Consider the following 20,724-nt stretch of genomic DNA (forward strand, 5'->3'; position numbering starts at 1 on the left):
TATGGGTTGTTTTTGTTTTTACGCCAACTGTAATATTACCTAGCCAGTTTAATATCCAAGCAGAAAACAAAACAGCACCATATGGAGTAACGCCATTAAGGAACTCCAAAGTCAATGTCTCAAAGTAGTGGAAGCCCACCACGATACTCTTACATTCTACAAGGGAAAGAAGGAAAAAAACTGCAGGGTAATTAAAGCAATTCACAACACACACAGAACAAGCCAGTCAGCAATATGTGTGAGGTAAATACAGTCTGTGGCAGCAAGAGCCACCAATATATTAATGGATGCACACAGAGTCATAGTGTAACTCTAAAAGCACGACAAACCACGGGCGGAAGATATAGATCAACCGCGCACAGCTAGTGGAGTACTCAACAGAGCCCCCCCAGGCTGCAAACAGCCAGTGAGTATACTTCCACGCAAGATATTACACTTACCAAGCGAACTTCAGAAAGTTTGTACCTTAAACCATACGGACGTCCGTCGAGAAAATGAAAGAGAACGTCTGTGTCGCGGCCATGGGGTCTATATATAGGGGCGGACCCCAGCCTTGACACAGGTGTTCACCGGAGTAAATGTGTAAATCCTCACCTCGGATGTGTCCCTCTGCGTTTATATTTTTGTTTAGTGTGAAAAACGCATTCTATGAAGTACTATTTGGGTGCAGGTACCGCGTGGGCAGGTTAAACGCGATGGCGGTGCAGGTGGATCAAGAAAGGAAGGACACGGCCCGTGGCTATATTTGAATAGTGTCACTGCACTGTAGCCAGTGGTCATTGTATTGATTAGTGAATTTATACTGTAACTTCCGTATCTCTTAGCCCACCAGAGCTTCCGTATTAACTGAGTTTCTCAGTCTACCCTTGCTGGATTTTTTACTTTGTAACGCTATGCGGTCAATTCCGGAGGAGTTAACGACGCTTATTTCAGGTATTTATAATATATATTATTAATCGACTTGTTAGTGTAATGGATTTCTATCCTATCGTTATCAAACGTAAAGTTTTCCAAAAACATTTTAAGTGTTTTGAAAAAGAGGAAGTACGTGTCTGTTTCACTGCAATATGGATGGTAGAGGTCTTCCCACCGTAGAGACGATTGGCACAAACAAACAGGTGCACCCTTGAGTTGTAACTAATATGATTCCTGTATTAGTTGGCAGTATTGAAATGAGTAGGCAAGCAACCTATTGTACACACGTTTGCATCCGAAGTGTTTGGTTATCGCTCCAAAGCAATTATACCAAAACAAAAAAGGACTATTTTCATGTGTAAAGGTTGGATAAAAACGGACCGTTTTTTTCATGCGTAAAAGTTAGAAATGTATCCTAAAAACCGGGAATTATTTTTAATATTTAGAGTATAGTTGAGTACTCTATTAAATATTTGAGAATGGGCTGCATCATTCTGGTTGATTATTTTGATCACATGACCTCAAACTTTGATGCCTACACATTTCTTCCCCATTTAAGATCTTGAAGATTTCCTCTTCGATGGTCTGAAAGGAGAGAATTTGAGTAAGAAGGCAAAGGAGAAAAGAGAAGCCTTCATAAAGCGGATCAAAGAGGTCAAATCTGGGTATGTATAGACTCCAGCAGAACCTTTTATATATTATGAATACTTTGTGGTTTTGCAACAGCTCGTTAGTTCAATAATATAACTCTGTCTATAGCTGTTTTTCAGTTGTGTTATGGTGATCTATCGTTTCCTTCTTCCTTCTTATGTCTTACAGATACCCTCAAGAGTTCAACGAGAAACGTATGTTTTTACTCAGTGTGCTTGATGTTAATGTGTTAAAAACAAAGGCACCCTATTCCGGTGGGTATACTTTGTGGAACGTTCCAACAGGAATCCGTTCCAAAAACGTTGTAAAGTACAAGGTTGTCAACAAACAATGCATGTAAAGTAGCATGATCAAGTCACCTAGCTAACTAGCTGCCGAATAGGCATCAACTCACCACATAGCTTATTTTTAATGTTTGTCCATAGGCTACCAGAGTGAGGACAGACATTTTTCGGGAATAAACCTGGTGAGGGAAAAACTTAATGAAATAGCCCACTCCCTACCAGGTATCTTATTCTGCCTCTATACAACTTTATATGCGTTGTTTGTTGGCAACTTTGTTATTTACAAAGTTTTTGGAAGAGAATCCTGTTGGAACGTTCCACAAATTATACCACCCCCTATGTGCCCTGGTCAAATGTAGTGCTCTATTTTTTAATTGTATTATTATTATTTACCATTATATATTATTATTTACCATTATTTAACTAGGCAAGTCAGTTGAGAACAAATTCTTATTTACAATGACGGCCTACCAAAAGGCCTCCTGCGGGGATGGGGCTGGGATTACAAATAAATAACATATAAATATAGTACAAAACATGCATCACGACAAGAGAGACAACACTACGTAAGGATAGACCTAAGACGACAACATAGCAAGGCAGCAACACATGACAATACAGCATGGTAGCAACACAACATGGTAGTAGCACAAAACATGGTACAAACATTATTGGGCACAGACAAAAGCACAAAGGGCAAAAAGGTAGAGACAATAATACATCACACAAAGCAGCCACAACTGTCAGTAAGAGTGTCCATGATTGAGTCTTTGAATGAAGACCTGAATGAATGAATGAACTTGAATGATACAACTGTCCAGTTTCAGTGTTTTGTAGAGAATAGGTGTCCATTTGGGATGTGCATGGGTCTTACTGTAATACATCAACAACTACCGTTATGAACCAGGAGATGCAGAGGACTCAGAAGAGGATGAAGTGGAGGACAGCAACAATGATGGATGGTCACTGCATTCAGAACGCACAGATAAGGAGGATGAGACCTGTGAAGGTATGTCACTAACACTTGGGTGTAGACCAGGGTCAACACTTGGGTGTAGACCAGGGTCAACACTTGGGTGTAGACCAGGGTCAGCACGAGGGTGTAGACCAGGGTCAGCACGAGGGTGTAGACCAGGGTCAGCACGAGGGTGTAGACCAGAGTCAGCACGAGGGTGTAGACCAGAGTTGGATTCAAATAACTAAAATTCCAATTCATGGTTCTCTGTAAGAAAACATTGGAATGAGCTAGAATTTCAGTTTATGTCCTGAATTGACTGAATTGAATTGAAATGGAATGGACCCAGACTCTGATACAATCTACATACATACATACTGTACCAGTCAAACGTTTGGACACAGCTACTCATTCAAGGGTTTTTCTTTATTTTACTATTTTCTACATTATAGAATAATAGTGAAGACATCTAAACTATGAAATAACACCTATTGAATCATGTAGTAACCAAAAAGTGTTAAAGAAATCGAAATATATTTGAGATTCTTCAAAGTAGCCACCCTTTGCCTTGATTACAGCTTTGCACACTCATGGCATTCTCTTAACCAGCTTCACCTGGAATGCTTTCCCAACAAACTTGATGGAGTTCACACACATGCTGAGCACTTGTTGAAATGCATTCCAGGTGACTACCTCATGAAGCTGGTTGAGACATTCTAGACATTTCTGTGCTTTTCCAACTTTGTAGCAACAGTTTGGGGAAGACCCTTTCCTGTTTCAGCATGACAATGCCCCCCTGCACAAAGCGAGGTCCATACAGAAATGGTTTGTCGAGATCTGTGTGGAAGAACTTGGCTGGCTTGCACAGAGCCCTGACCTCAAGCTCATCGAACACCTTTGGGATGAATTGGAACACCGACTGCGAGCCAGGCCTAATTGTTCAACATCAGTGCCCGACCTCAAGTCCTTGCAGCAATGTTCCAACATCTAGTGGAAAGCCTTTCCAGAAGAGTGGAGGCTGGTATAGCAGCCAAAGGGGGGCCAACTCCATATTAATGCCTGTGATTTTGGAATGAGTTGTTCGACGAGCACGTGTCCACATACTTTTGGTCATGTAGTGTTTGTGTTAATCTCTTTCTCTCACCAAGTCTGTGTGTGAGCGAGAGAGGAAGCTGAAGTGAAGGAGATTGTGAGACCGCTGACATTCCAGTTGTAACTTGGCAACTGACTTTGGAAGCCATTTGAAGGGCACAGCTGTGGGTTGGCCCCTCATGACAGAGAAAGCATAGTTTATTACTCACAGCCTGGAACCTCGCAGAGTGGCAGTCAAGAGGTTTAGAGTTACCACTTTACATTTCTACTACAGTACAAGAAAATGCATGCCTATGTATACAGTAGTCTTTCTCCAATAACAGTAACCTACACAGTGTTTGTGTATTTGGTTTTGGTTAATAGAGTATCAAGATAAACCTTGTGAAAGGGTAAGGGGTCTGGGTTTTATTGGCCTTTAAACAGCTGCCAGTTTTATGGCCCCTCTTTCACTCGGAGCAACTTTGACACAGAGAGTTGAACATTTGCATTGAAGTTGCACTAGTTGGCTGCAAAATATTGTTCCCTTCTGGACTAAGAGATGCTTCACTTCTATATCGACCCAGTTGATGACAAACCAAATAAGCAAAGATGTGTGTTACCCTCTTTTTGAACATTGTAAGGGTGAATTTTCACTGAGGTTCATTAGAATCTGGGACTGTGTAGTAGGTCTTGGTTTTCGGGAGCAAGAAAAGACAAAGCAAAACTGTACTATTTCCGGTTTTTCCAAAGTAACAGTTGTCCAATCAGGTTAGCCATAGTCATTGATGTAAATGATGAGAACGTACAGAAGGTTGCTAGAAGGCTGATAAACTTGCATCATTGTCTCTCTGCCTATAGGTGCTCAGCAGTCTCTAGCCGTGGCGGCTCAGGACCTCCAGTCTGTCTTCAAGGCCGGACACCTGGAGAAACGCAGGAAGGGTGGGGTTCTTCCATAGACATGCATATATTTATATATATATATATATATGTATGTATTGTTTATATACGACATTGGTGTCTTTAGTAACATACACTATACATACTCTGGGACTTTTGGGGAAACAACACTGTTATGAGCCTCCAGATTGTGGATTGTACGACTATGTTGATGTTCCCATTGTCTTCCACAGATCACAGCTTCTTTGGCACAGAGTGGCAGAAGAGATGGTGCGCTTTGAGCAACCAGACATTTTACTACTACGGCAGTGAGAAAGGTATTCAACCACACATACTACTACTACTACTACTACTACGGTAGTGAGAAAGGTATTCAACCACACATACTACTACTACTACTACTACTACTACTACTACGGTAGTGAGAAAGGTATTCAACCAGACATTCTAATACTATGGCAGTGAGAAAGGTACTCAACCAGACATAATGCTACTACAGCAGTGAGAAAGGTATTCAACCACAAATACTACTACATAGGCAGTGAGAAAGGTATTCAACCACACATACTACTACTACGGCAGCGAGAAAGGTATTCAACCACACATACTACTACTACTACAGTAGTGAGAAAGGTATTCAACCACACATACTACGGTAGTGAGAAAGGTATTCAACCAGACATAATACTACTACAGCAGTGAGAAAGGTATTCAAATACTACTACAGCAGTGAGAAAGGTATTCAACCACAAATACTACTACTACTTAGGCAGTGAGAAAGGTATTCAACCACACATACTACTACTACTACGGTAGTGAGAAAAGTATTCAACCAGACATTCTACTACTATGGCAGCAAGAAAGGTATTCAACCACACATACTACTACTACAGTAGTGAGAAAGGTATTCAACCACACATACTACTACTACTACAGTAGTGAGAAAGGTATTCAACCAGACATTCTACTACTACAGTAGTGAGAAAGGTATTCAACCACACATACTACTACTACTACAGTAGTGAGAAAGGTATTCAACCGCACATACTACTACTACAGTAGTGAGAAAGGTATTCAACCACACATACTACTACTACTACTACTACAGTAGTGAGAAAGGTATTCAACCAGATATTCTACTACTATGGCAGTGAGAAAGGTATTCAACCAGACATTCTTCTACTACGGCAGTGAGAAAGGTATTCAACCAGACATTCTTCTACTACAGTAGTGAGAAAGGTATTCAACCAGATATTCTACTACTACGGCAGTGAGAAAGGTATTCAACCACACATACTACTACTACTACAGTAGTGAGAAAGGTATTCAACCAGACATTCTACTACTATGGCAGCGAGAAAGGTATTCAACCACACATACTACTACTACGGTAGTGAGAAAGGTATTCAACCAGACATTCTACTACTACAGTAGTGAGAAAGGTATTCAACCACACATACTACTACTACTACTACTACAGTAGTGAGAAAGGTATTCAACCAGATATTCTACTACTATGGCAGTGAGAAAGGTATTCAACCAGACATTCTTCTACTACGGTAGTGAGAAAGGTATTCAACCACACATACTACTACTACGGTAGTGAGAAAGGTATTCAACCTGACATTCTACTACTATGGCAGCGAGAAAGGTATTCAACCACACATACTACTACTACTACTACAGTAGTGAGAAAGGTATTCAACCACACATACTACTACTACGGTAGTGAGAAAGGTATTCAACCAGACATTCTACTACTACAGTAGTGAGAAAGGTATTCAACCACACATACTACTACTACTACTACTACTACAGTAGTGAGAAAGGTATTCAACCAGATATTCTACTACTATGGCAGTGAGAAAGGTATTCAACCAGACATTCTACTACTACAGTAGTGAGAAAGGTATTCAACCACACATACTACTACTACAGTAGTGAGAAAGGTATTCAACCACACATACTACTACTACTACTACTACAGTAGTGAGAAAGGTATTCAACCAGATATTCTTCTTCTACAGTAGTGAGAAAGGTATTCAACCAGATATTCTACTACTACGGTAGTGAGAAAGGTATTCAACCAGATATTCTACTACTACGGTAGTGAGAAAAGTATTGAACCAGACATTCTAATACTATGGTAGTGAGAAAGGTATTCAACCAGATATTCTTCTACTACAGTAGTGAGAAAGGTATTCAACCAGATATTCTACTACTACGGTAGTGAGAAAGGTATTCAACCACACATACTACTACTACTACTACTACAGTAGTGAGAAAGGTATTCAACCAGATATTCTACTACTATGGCAGTGAGAAAGGTATTCAACCAGACATTCTTCTACTACGGTAGTGAGAAAGGTATTCAACCACACATACTACTACTACGGTAGTGAGAAAGGTATTCAACCTGACATTCTACTACTATGGCAGCGAGAAAGGTATTCAACCACACATACTACTACTACTACTACAGTAGTGAGAAAGGTATTCAACCACACATACTACTACTACGGTAGTGAGAAAGGTATTCAACCAGACATTCTACTACTACAGTAGTGAGAAAGGTATTCAACCAGACATTCTACTACTACAGTAGTGAGAAAGGTATTCAACCACACATACTACTACTACAGTAGTGAGAAAGGTATTCAACCAGATATTCTTCTACTACAGTAGTGAGAAAGGTATTCAACCAGATATTCTACTACTACGGTAGTGAGAAAGGTATTCAACCAGATGTTCTACTACTACGGCAGTGAGAAAGGTATTGAACATTCATGACTTCCCAGACAACTGTAGTTTGTGTTTGGGAATGTATATTTGATCTTTTCATAGTTTTTAATTTGAATTGAATATATAGAATTTCTAGCCAAACAGTGATGTTACTCTAGTAATCATGAGTTGTTGTAGTAGTTGTGTTTCTCTCTCTCCTCTGACAGACAAGCAGCAGAAGGGCGAGTTTGCAATTGATGGCTACAGTGTCAAGATGAATAACACCCTGCGAAAAGATTCCAAGAAAGATTGCTGCTTTGAAATTTCTTCCTCTGACAAGCGAGTATATCAGGTGAGAGAGCTAGTCTCTTGATGACACTTTGGGGCATACCATACGCTAATCATTGCAGTCTGTCCATGTAACATTTCTGCAACCGTTATAGGACGGTTTCCCGGACACAGATTCACCCTAGTCCTGGAGAATATATAGAATCTCATTGAAATAGCTTTTTAGTCCAAGACTAAGATTTATCTGTCTGGTATACCGTCCCTTTAAACTTCTATCATAGTCCAAAACGTGTACACGTCCACACAGCAGTGTTCTAGAATATTGGACCTTTGGCTTTCATACTTTTTGAATTCTCAGCTCAAGCAATTTCTCCAACTGTCAACACATTGAAATGAACATAGGAGGCGTACAGGAGTCTCGTTGGTTGGGGATTGTGGGGAGGTGTTCGGACTGTGCGTTCCCCGCAGATGGTGGTCTCAGAGCCTCGTAGCTATGTCCCAATGGGACGCCGGACTATCTGGTGTCTGTGAACTATGATTTACGCCTTAAAGGGAAAATCCACTCAAACTATATATATTTTATTTATTTTTTTATTAGTCCACTCTTGATACAGTCCCAAAATGTTTTGCATGTCAGCAGTCAATTTTTCAAAAGATTGAACTTTCAAGAAGCAAAGTGCCACTGACCACATCATAATGATGATGCAAAACACACACATTTAGAGTTTTGTTAAAGTATTTCTCACATACATATTCAGTTTTCTTAGCTAGTTTTTTTCCTTCCTTGAGGAAAGTTTAGCTAATGCATAAATACAGTGCTATTTGTTTATGTTAATTCATTTAGGTGCAACTACTGACTGTCGATTTCCTCTCTCTCTCCCCCGCTCTCTCAGTTCTGTGCGTCATCTCAGAAAGAGGCAGAGGAATGGGTGGAGCAGATAGATTTTGTGTTGAGAGGTTTGTAATACTCGCCATTAGACCTCATATTTTATCCCATGTACTTTTCATGTCAAGTCTTTTATGAATATTTTATAGTAACCAGTATAGACTAATTCCCTTATTTAATCTGAGGCTGTGTGTGTGTGGCTGTGTGTGGCTGTGTGTGTTTGCAGACATGTCAGGGGTCATTCCGTTGGACGAGGAGGATCAAGAGACGTACGATGACATTGGCGCTGTCGAGGCGGAGCCTATTGACGATGACATCTACGAAGAACTCCCAGGTCTGCCATTTCTCACACACAGACACACACACTGTGTACTCTGTCAGAGAATGTAACCAAGAATCCTGTTCAACTAGAGGACTGTTTGATTGGATGCTTCCTGTTTGACACACATCCTCTATGCTCTGGCTCTGTAATATTATTACTACTATCCTTATTATGGGGATAGATAGGTAAGGAGGCCCAAATAGTACCCTTTTCCCTTTCTAGTGCACTACTCTTGACCAGAGCCCAATGGACCCTGATGAAAAAGTAGTGCCTCATAAAGGGAATAGCAGGCCATTTGGGACTCAGCCAGGCAGGGTGGTGTGATGTTGACTGTACATTTCTCCTCTCTCTGCTCCCTCTGTCCTCAGCCAGGGTAAATCCTTCTCACAACACCATAGTAACAGTCCTCAGCCAGGGTAAATCCCTCTCACAATACCATAGTAACTGTCCTCAGCCAGGGTAAATCCTTCTCACAACACCATAGTAACAGTCCTCAGCCAGGGTAAATCCCTCTCACAATACCATAGTAACTGTCCTCAGCCAGGGTAAATCCTTCTCACAACACCATAGTAACAGTCCTCAGCCAGGGTAAATCCCTCTCACAATACCATAGTAACTGTCCTCAGCCAGGGTAAATCCTTCTCACAACACCATAGTAACAGTCCTCAGCCAGGGTAAATCCCTCTCACAACACCATAGTAACAGTCCACAGCCAGGGTAAATCCCTCTCACAACACCATAGTAACAGTCCTCAGCCAGGCTAAATCCCTCTCACAACACCATAGTAACAGTCCTCAGCCAGGGTAAATCCCTCTCACAATACCATAGTAACAGTCCTCAGCCAGGGTAAATCCCTCTCACAACACCATAGTAACAGTCCTCAGCCAGGGTAAATCCCTCTCACAACACCATAGTAACAGTCCTCAGCCAGGGTAAATCCCTCTCACAACACCATAGTAACAGTCCACAGCCAGGGTAAATCCCTCTCACAACACCATAGTAACAGTCCTCAGCCAGGGTAAATCCCTCTCACAACACCATAGTAACAGTCCTCAGCCAGGCTAAATCCCTCTCACAACACCATAGTAACAGTCCTCAGCCAGGCTAAATCCCTCTCACAACAACATAGTAACAGTCCTCAGCCAGGCTAAATCCCTCTCACAACACCATAGTAACAGTTCACAGCCACACTAAATCCCTCTCACAACACCATAGTAACAGTTCACAGCCAGACTAAATCCCTCTCACAACACCATAGTAACAGTCCTCAGCCAGGTTAAATCCCTCTCACAACACCATAGTAACAGTCCTCAGCCAGACTAAATCCCTCTCACAACACCATAGTAACAGTTTACTGTGTTCCAATGGCACGTTGTGTTAGCTAATCCAAGTTTATCATTTAAAAAGGCTAATTGATCATTAGAAAACCCTTTTGCAATTATGTTAGCACAGCTGAAAACTTGTGCTGCTTAAAACCTCTTAAGCATTAGCCCCTTTTTTTCAATTTTCGCTTAAAACTTTGTGTGTGTGTGTATGTACACACACACACCCTGTCAAAAGTAGTGCACTATAAAGGGAATAGGGTGTCATTTGGGACACAACCTTGCTCTTGCAGCTTGTGTGACTTGTATGTTACAAGCGTGTTAAACAACAGGTGTGGCTGACTAGCTGGGGCTTTGCATTCCTCATGTTATTCAGATCCACTTCTGACCCTCTCTCTGTCCTGGGGCCATTTACATTCCTCATGTTATTCAGATCCATATCTGACCCTCTCTCTGTCCTGGGGCCATTTACATTCCTCATGTTATTCAGATCCACATCTGACCCTCTCTCTGTCCTGGGGCCATTTACATTCCTCATGTTATTCAGATCCACATCTGACCCTCTCTCTGTCCTGGGGCCATTTACATTCCTCATGTTATTCAGACCCACATCTGACCCTCTCTCTGTCCTGGGGCCATTTACATTCCTCATGTTATTCAGACCCACATCTGACCCTCTCTCTGTCCTGGGGCCATTTACATTCCTCATGTTATTCAGACCCACATCTCACCCTCTCTCTGTCCTGGGGCCATTTACATTCCTCATGTTATTCAGACCCACATCTCACCCTCTCTCTGTCCTGGGGCCATTTACATAGTCTCAGAGTAGAAGAGCTGATCTAGGATCAGGTCCCCCATGTTCATGTGATGTCATTCATTAGGATTTATCTCTCTCTTTTTATCTCTCCCAACAGAGGAGGACATGTCCACTCCTCCCTTGCCCACACCTCCAAAGCCCAAGGTGGAACCCCCACGCCACACAGCAAACCCACCCCACCCACTACAGCTACAGGTAGGTGGAGAGAGACCTGCCTGCACCCCCTGCCTCTCATCCTTTAACCTCACCAAACACAGACTTCAGAGTGGTTCAGATCACTGTAGAATCAAGAAGAGGATGCCAGTTTAGAGAGAAGGCCTTCTGAGATACACTGTGAAAGGGAAGTCATGATGACATGGAGAGGAAGTCCCTGTGAAAGAGCAACTCAGAGGCGTTGCACACTGTTCTTGAAATAAACACATTTCAGTTAGATCCTACTAGTTCTGCATTTCAGAAAACCACATGCCTTTGCATGACGTCAGTACAAACAAACTGAAAGCTACGTTTGACCACTCACACAAGAAATGTTCCACTCTGACTGTTGTTACCATGTATACAAGCTACAGAGGCTCAATCCCCTGTACATTTCATAGGAGAAAACAGAGCAAGTTTAGTTTATTCATTAGATCATAAAAAAGAAATAAAACAAGCCCACATAAATCTTGAAAATCCATACATGCACATGAGTAAAATCATGGAGGAAAACACAGAGTCTGGGACTTATTTCCACTGTGGTCCTCTTGAGATCAGATGGGCAACATCCAACAGGTTGAACACCGTATGACAGGAAGATAATAAAACACAGAAGAACAATATCTATCATTGCAGTTGTATCGTAAGGTACAGTCAAATGGGCTGTCAAATGTCATTTTTAAAGCTGCCCAGAGAGGACCTGGTTTTTATGGGCAGAGGCAACACATTCCACTCTGAGGCTCCAGTACACAACACAGTACCTTTCCCAGCATTACTCCTGAACCTGTATAAGCACACATCAGCAACACCTGATCTGGTGCTGGGATTGTGTACATCTCTAACATGGGGAAAGTAATCAGTCAGATATCTGGGCACAGAACATAAAGGAGGAGAGGGCGACAGGGAGGGAGAGATGACTAGTCTATTGTTCTGTCAGAGGAAGACCTCTTGTTAGCTCTCTACCACCTCAGAGAGGGCGACAGGGAGGGAGAGATGACTAGTCTATTGTTCTGTCAGAGGAAGACCTCTTGTTGGCTCTCTACCACCTCTGTTAGGGCTAGGGGGCAGTATTTGCACGGCTGGATAAAAAAATGTACCCGATTTAATCTGGTTACTAATCCTACCCAGTAACTAGAATATGCATATACTTATTATATATGGATAGAAAACACCCTAAAGTTTCTAAAACTGTTTGAATGGTGTCTGTGAGTATAACAGAACTCATTTGGCAGGCAAAACCCTGAGACATTTTCTGACAGGAAGTGGATACCTGATGTGTTGTATTACCTTTAAGCATATGCCATTGAAAAACACAGGGGCTGAGGAATATTTTGGCACTTCCTATTGCTTCCACTAGATGTCACCAGCCTTTACAAAGTGTTTTGAGTCTTCTGGAGGGAGATCTGACCGAACAAGAGCCATGGAACGATGATGGCCCATTAGACACCTGGCGCGCGAGTTCATGTTGGGTACCCTCGTTCCAATACGTTATAAAAGAGAATGCATTCGTCCACCTTGAATATTATTCATGTTCTGGTTAAAAAAGGCCCTAATGATTTATGCTATACAACGTTTGACATGTTTGAACGAACGTAAATATATTTTTTCCCCTCGTTCATGAAGTGAAGTCCGGCGGGCTTAGATCATGTGCTAACAAGACGGAGATTTTTGGACATAAATGATGAGCTTTTTTGAACAAAACTACATTCGTTATGGACCTGTGATACCTGGAAGTGACATCTGATGAAGAGAATCAAAGGTAATGGATTATTTACATAGTATTTTCGATTTTAGATCTCCCCAACATGGCGGCTAGTCTGTATCGCAACGCGTATTTTTCTGGGCGCAGTGCTCAGATTATTGCAAAGTGTGATTTTCCCAGTAAGGTTATTTTTAAATCTGGCAAGTTGATTGCGTTCAAGAGATGTAAATCTATAATTCTTTAAATGACAATATAATATTTTACCAATGTTTTCTAATTTTAATTATTTAATTTGTGGTGCTGACTTGAATGCCGGTTATTGGAGGGAAACGATTTCCTGAACATCAACGCCACAGTAAAACGCTGTTTTTGGATATAAATATGAACTTGATAGAACTAAAAATGCATGCATTGTCTAACACAATGTCCTAGGAGTGTCATCTGTTGGAGATTGTAAAAGGTTAGTGCATAATTTTAGCTGATTTTATGGTTTGGTGACGCCTGTCTTTGAATTGGTATAACATTACACACAACTCTTGTAAATGTACTGTCCTAACATACTCTAAATTTATGCTTTCGCCGTAAAACCTTTTTGAAATCGTAAAACGTGGTTAGATTAAGGAGATGTTTATCTTTCAAAGGGTGTAAAATAGTTGTATGTTTGAAAAATTTGAATTTTGACATTTATTTGGATTCAAATTTGCCGCTCTTGAAATGCACCTGCTGTTGATGGAGTGCACCACGGGTGGGACGCTTGCGTCCCACCTAGCCCATAGAGGTTACACACCATGACATCACAATAACCACCCATGTACTGTAGAGACTGGGGAACATTTTGAGTGAGCCATCTCTCTCCTATAATCTCTCTCTGTCTATCTAGTGAATAAGACCACAGACTACCAGAACTACTATCAGGGGATATGGGACTGTACAGGAGATCAACCAGATGAACTGTCCTTCAAACGGGGAGACTCCATCTACATCCTCAGTAAGGTAGGTCTGGGCTGGAGGAACCAACCCTCCTCACTCTCACCTCCAGACAGGGACCATCAGTAGTCCCTAGAGGTTTAGGATGATCTCCTTTTCACAGGCTTAAGGCTGCCCGGCGCGGCTCCTGCCCGGCGCGGGTCCTGCCCGGCGCGGCTCCTGCCCGGCGCGGGTCCTGCCCGGCGCGGGTCCTGCCCGGCGCGGGTCCTGCCCGGCGCGGGTCCTGCTCGTTGTGAAGAGCTATATACAGAGGAGACTCACATGATGCACGTATTTAATAATGAATATTTTCCACAATGGCTTGACCTGTTCCCTGACATAGGAAATAGTGATCAAACAATCCTAAGCAGGTGATAAGCATTAACATGAGAGTTAAAACATTTATATTACCTAGTTATCTTCTCCTTACAAGACAGCTGGTATGCCCTCTTATGCCAAGTGTTACTAGATTCTCTGCTATTTCTACAGGTCTCTATGAATGGCTGCACCAGACAGACCACCTAAATAGGTCAGATATTCCTGGGCCCTCTGAGGAGTAGACATTTCATATCCTTACTGGCAGCGGCTGGCCCGAAGCCTGAACTGGTGAAAGGCAGGCTGAGGATGGCCTGGATCTGAGTCCTCTCTCTGCATGTGTCCCAAATGGCACCTTATTCCCTAGATAGTGCACTACTTTTGACCAGGACCCATAGGACACTACTGACCTATAGGGCTTGGTGACAAGCAGTGTACTACGTAGGGAATAAGGTGCCTTAAAGGATGCAGCCTCTCTCTCTCTGGCCTCTGTGTGATGGGGATTAGTTGTGTCACAATGGAAAGGTTTTTAGTGTTCTTGGCTAGGTGTCCCTCTCACCTAGCCAGGCATGGCCTTAATGGGGATGTGTGTTCTCAGGAAACGTCCTCCACTCCATTCAGACCAGGCGAGGTCGTGTGGTGAGAGCCCAGTTTCCCAGGCTTGTCAGCTGGTGAGATGTAGGAGGGGTGTTGGTGTACCAGGTGTGGGGAATTAAAGAGCGACTGTGTGGACTGGCCTAAAATATGAATCCATGAATGGATTAAACATTGTTACATTGTTGATGTGTAATCAGCCATTTAAATAATCTCTCCAATATGTTGTAATTGAAGGCTGTGTAACCCACTGTACATCGTCTATACCTCCATCACCCATTGACTTTCTTAGTGATTTAATGACGGATGTATTTGCGGAGCGTCACTGGCCAAAATAATTGAACTCTGCAGTGTTTCACATCAGTCTCTTGTGTGGAGAATACAATGTAGTGGTCAATGGGGAAGCTCCTCGTGTTCAGTCTGAAGGGCTGGAAGAAATATACAGATTTTCTACTGAGACTCAACAAGAGTGCTGTTATTCATGATCAAGCCTGCCATCTAGTGGTTGAAATAAGAACTGTCAGCTTCAGTTTCTGAAAATGACTGACCGCCTTTCTTTACATTTACATTTAAGTCATTTAGCAGACGCTCTTATCCAGAGCGACTTACAAATTGGTGCATTCACCTTATAATATCCAGTGGAACAACCACTTTACAATAGTGCATCTAAATCTTTTAAGGGGGGGGTTAGAAGGATTACTTTATCCTATCCCAGGTATTCCTTGAAGAGGTGGGGTTTCAGGTGTCTCCGGAAGGTGGTGATTGACCCCGCTGTCCTGGCGTCGTGAGGGAGCTTGTTCCACCATTGGGGTGCCAGAGCAGCGAACAGTTTTGACTGGGCTGAGCGGGAACTGTGCTTCCTCAGAGGTAGGGAGGCGAGCAGGCCAGAGGTGGATGAACGGAGTGCCCTTGTTTGGGTGTAGGGCCTGATCAGAGCCTGAAGGTACGGAGGTGCCGTTCCCCTCACAGCTCCGTAGGCAAGCACCATGGTCTTGTAGCGGATGCGAGCTTCAACTGGAAGCCAGTGGAGAGAGCGGAGGAGCGGGGTGACGTGAGAGAACTTGGGAAGGTTGAACACCAGACGGGCTGCGGCGTTCTGGATGAGTTGTAGGGGTTTAATGGCACAGGCAGGGAGCCCAGCCAACAGCGAGTTGCAATAATCCAGACGGGAGATGACAAGTGCCTGGATTAGGACCTGCGCCGCTTCCTGTGTGAGGCAGGGTCGTACTCTGCGAATGTTGTAGAGCATGAACCTACAGGATCGGGTCACCGCCTTGATGTTAGTGGAGAACGACAGGGTGTTGTCCAGGGCCACGCCAAGGCTCTTAGCACTCTAGGAGGAGGACACAAGGGAGTTGTCAACCGTGATGGCGAGATCATGGAACGGGCAGTCCTTCCCCGGGAGGAAGAGCAGCTCAGTTTATTACTGTTTAATGATTTTTATTTTTTATTCATCTGTTATCATTCTATGTCCAATGTTTTTAATTGTACCTGAAAGGGTGAATGATCAGAGATGCTGTGCAATGCCAATGTGCATAGTAGACAAACATGTAAACACAACAGCCCACATCCTGCTTCTTTCCCTGTATTGAAGAGAAGCAGGAATCAAGTTGTCCTTTCATTGGCTCAGTGTGCAGACTGAAAGAGCCTTTAGCTGACCTGGAACCTTGGTGTTGGGGGTTGTGGTCTGCTGGGAGGGAATGACCATAAAACCTGTCTGGACGCTCACACAGACCAGCTGCATCAGGAGGAGGAGGAAGGGCTGCACACACACACCCTCCCACTATCCAGAGACCAGGAATAGCCTGAGTGAACAGTGGGCCCCCACCCCTAATACAGCTACCAGACCCCCAGACTGTTAGAGGGTGTTGTCAGGCTAACTAACCTAAAGTAACCTGCTGCACACAAAACGTGTGTGTGTGTGTGTGTACTTGTGTTTGTGCTCATATGTTGTCACAGTGTGGGGTCTGTGCTCCCTCCTTCCTCATAAGTCCCATATACCTCCAGTGTATTAGTGACTGAGGCCCAGCTTCCAGCCCCCAACACTCACTCAGGCAGCCATGACTTACCTAGCAGCAGACAACACTGGGCTGGTCCTGGTCCTGGTCCACACCACACTGAGGTGTGGCTGACCTCTACAACACACACAGAACCCTGTATCACCCCCAGGGGCTTGGGACCAAATGTCAATTCCATGTCACACATTAATAAGACGATTGTGACATTCACATAATGGCATAAACACTGGTCCATAGTGTTACATATGGCTGGTATATCTCTGGTCCAGGGTGTTACATATGGCCGGTATATCTCTGGTCCAGGGTGTTACATATGGCTGGTATAGCTCTGGTCCAGGGTGTTACATATGGCTGGTATAGCTCTGGTCCATGGCGTTACATATGTCTGGCATGGCTCTGGTCCAGGGTGTTACATATGGCTGGTATAGCTCTGGTCCATGGCGTTACGTATGTCTGGCATAGCTCTGGTCCAGGGTGTTACATATGGCTGGTATATCTCTGGTCCAGGGTGTTACATATGGCTGGTATAGCTCTGGTCCATGGTGTTACATGTGGCTGGTATATCTCTGGTCCAGGGTGTTACATATGGCTGGTATATCTCTGGTCCAGGGTGTTACATATGGCTGGTATAGCTCTGGTCCCGGGTGTTACATATGGCTGGTATAGCTCTGGTCCAGGGTGTTACATGTGGCTAGTATTGCCGTGGACCAGCGCTAACGTGGCAGCATATACACCTCTATCATCAGACTGCCCTTCATCATGCCTGACCTGAGGTCCTCAACATGGACATGTTACTAACATCCACTAGTCTCTGTATTATGTGAGCAGGCCAGGAGTGTCACCCTGACCAGGAGAAACTCTGGGCCCTACATGGGAGTGATAGTCTTTGAACTCTCAGCCCTCCAGCCCCAGTGTCTGTCAGCCCCAGGGAAGACTTTCATGTGAGGTCAGGCTCCTAGGAACTGAGAAAAAAGAAGCGAGTGGGTGGGAGAGAGGCTGCTGCTGTATGGGGCATCAGCCACACGCTGCTCTGCTGCCTAACTGGGCTCATATCTGTGTGGACTGGTGATGGTTCTCCAGCGTGGTGTGTAACCGTGCCTGAGACTTAAGAACGTGTATTAGCTCAAGATGCATCTCCTCTGTTTTCATTTTTTTTTACAACAAATGAAGTGTATTCAATGATACAATATGCTCTCTGTTCTCTCTACTTTGCTCTGTTTTCTCTCTCTGTTTTCTCTCTCTCTGTTTTCTCTCCTCTCGCTCTCGGTTTACTCTTTATTCTCTCTGTTGTCTTTCTCTCTCTGTTTACTCTGTTGTCTCTGTTCTCTCCTCTACCAGGAGTACCAGAACTATGGTTGGTGGATTGGGGAGATGAAGGGCTCTGTTGGCATCGTTCCTAAAGAGTACCTCATGGAGTTGTACGCCATTTAAACCCGCCTGAGTAGGTATTTTATCATGCAACTCAGTCATGTCATTTAAACCCGCCTGAGTAGGTATTTTATCATGCAACTCAGTCATGTCATTTAAACCCGCCTGAGTAGGTATTTGATCATGCAACTCAGTCATGGGGGAAGTCATTGTTGGGCTATTCCAGCAACACTAATGTGTAGTGTTTTTGTGTTCTGTTTCAGGGCATCTAAATCCAATCATCTTCCATGTGAGATGCATGGAAACGGACCGTATCTGAAGGGGACGCTGAGCTCAGCAGCAAAGCCAACTGTCTGTAGCAAAATGAAAAATATAAACTGCTTTTGTTTATCATTTATTATCGCTGCATTTTCCCTTTTGATACAGAGTCTTTATATTGTGAACTGTCTAGACTGAATCGCTTATGGAGTCTTTGTATTGTGAACTGTCTAGAATCAATCGCTTATGGAGTCTTTGTATTGTGAACTGTCTAGAATGAATCGCTTATGGAGTCTTTGTATTGTGAACTGTCTAGAATGAATCGCTTATGGAGTCTTTGTATTGTGAACTGTCTAGAATGAATCGCTTATGGAGTCTTTGTATTGTGATCTGTTTAGAATGAATCGCTTATGGAGTCTTTGGCTGAGAAATACATGTGTATATTAGTGGTCAGGCATATTTCATAAATACTTGATACTGCTCCTGGTTGTTCGTTTGTTTTGTTCGCATGCCATTCCATGCACAGTTGGATCACATTGCCTCTACTAGACACTTCTCTCAGGTCAGTTTCCCATTTACCCCCTTATGACCTGCTCAGGATTGGGTGATAGCAAGCTGATCCAAGGTCAGTGCTTGGGGGGGCACTTCTACCCTGTGTATTCTGCTGTGCAGTATGAAAAACCAACCACCAGGTGGCATCAGAGTCCCTGTCTGCAGTAATTCTAACAGCTCAACTGGTTAAGCTTTTCCCCACTGATGATGTCAGAACCTGTGTTCCTTCACATAGACTACCATGAATTACAACTCACTGTAATATCATCTCTATGGACTACACTCTGGCATGCATTTGATGTGGATTGTATTGTTATTTGTGTGTATATAGTTATAAAAGTGAGCTTGCCTGTAAGATAAACAGTATTCTACCTCATTACATTCATTTAATTGATTTAGAGAAACAAACTGTCTGGTTTCCCAGACTCAAACTAAGAACAACCCTGGACTAAAAGCATGTTCCATGGAATAGCGTTTCCGTCTTTGATTAGGTTTACTCTGAGGAACCAGTCCTAGGATTCCCCTGATTCATTTAGGCTGCGTTTATACAGGCAGACAAATTCTGATCTTTTGACAATCATTTGTATTTTTTTACCAACAGGATCAGATATTTTGTGAATAATTGGCCAAAACAATCTGAATTGGACTGCCTGTGTAAACCCACTCTTAGCCTTTTCACACACTGGTAAATCGTCTGTATTTTCTCAAGATGTGTAAGAAGTGGGATAATGAATTTCCTGATGAGCCAAGTTGGCCTGCTTTAGGCTACTGGACCATATCATTAAGGAACAGCCCCGCTACGCTGCGGCTGATACGGGGGAATGTCTGTGCCTGTTGAAGTGAATAGACTTCATTAAAAATCTGTCTCAAATAACACCCTATTCCCCTACTCTACATAGTGCACTACCCATAAGGCTCTGGTCAAAAACAGTGCACTATATGGGGAATAGGCTGCCATTTGGGACGTAGAAAGGTCTGTGCTTGTTGAAGTGAGAAGGCTTGATTAAAAAGATGAGAGATCTGAGTGAACCTGTACTGTATAAAGTTAGGAGGAGAGAAACAACATGGGAGGAAGAGATAGACAAAGCGGCCATGGAAGTTCTGTGTTGGTTTTATAATACCTGAGAGACTGGGGCCCTGCAGACGAGCCCTGTGTGGCAGATGGGCAGTCCTGCTCTGTGCCTGATTGAAATGGCGAGGACGACCCACCGTCAGCAGTGGGGGTAATGGCCCTCTGAGGGGCTGTTTGGCAGGCAGGATCTGGGCTCTGACCTCTGCGCCTGAGTCTGCGTTGTGGAAGGCATATTATTCTATCTGCATCTCAATAGTCTACAGTGGCTTTCTCTCCTCTCACTCTCTCTTCTTGCCCTCTATCTCTCCTCTCTCTCTCTCTTCTTACACTCCATTTCTCTCTCTTCTTACCCTCTAGCTCTATCTCTCTCTTCTTACCCTCTCTCTTCTTACCCTCTCTCTCTGTCCTTACCCTCTCGCTCTCTCTCTTTCTTCTTACCCTCTCTCTTTCTCTTCTTACCCTCTATCTCGCTCTCACCCTTCTCCCCCTACCCACCTCTTCGCTCCCTCTGTTCTCCCACTCACTATTTCATTCTTTATCTCTTTATTTCTTTCTTTC

General features: G+C 43.3%; 1 pseudogene across 1 annotated transcript; it reads left to right on the forward strand.

Moving 5' to 3' along the window:
* The first annotated feature begins 440 nt into the window (after positions 1-440).
* Positions 441-19,022, forward strand: LOC106599028 (src kinase-associated phosphoprotein 2-like; annotated as a pseudogene). The gene is made up of 13 exons (XR_006770027.1): positions 441-933; positions 1,475-1,580; positions 1,735-1,760; positions 2,758-2,859; positions 4,735-4,815; positions 5,007-5,090; positions 7,722-7,846; positions 8,676-8,739; positions 8,895-9,002; positions 11,227-11,324; positions 13,904-14,016; positions 18,255-18,357; positions 18,548-19,022. The product of XR_006770027.1 is annotated as a src kinase-associated phosphoprotein 2-like (transcript).
* Positions 19,023-20,724: the final 1,702 nt, after the last annotated feature.

Source organism: Salmo salar, chromosome ssa05 (assembly GCF_905237065.1).
Source record: "Salmo salar chromosome ssa05, Ssal_v3.1, whole genome shotgun sequence".
NCBI lineage: Eukaryota > Metazoa > Chordata > Actinopteri > Salmoniformes > Salmonidae > Salmo > Salmo salar.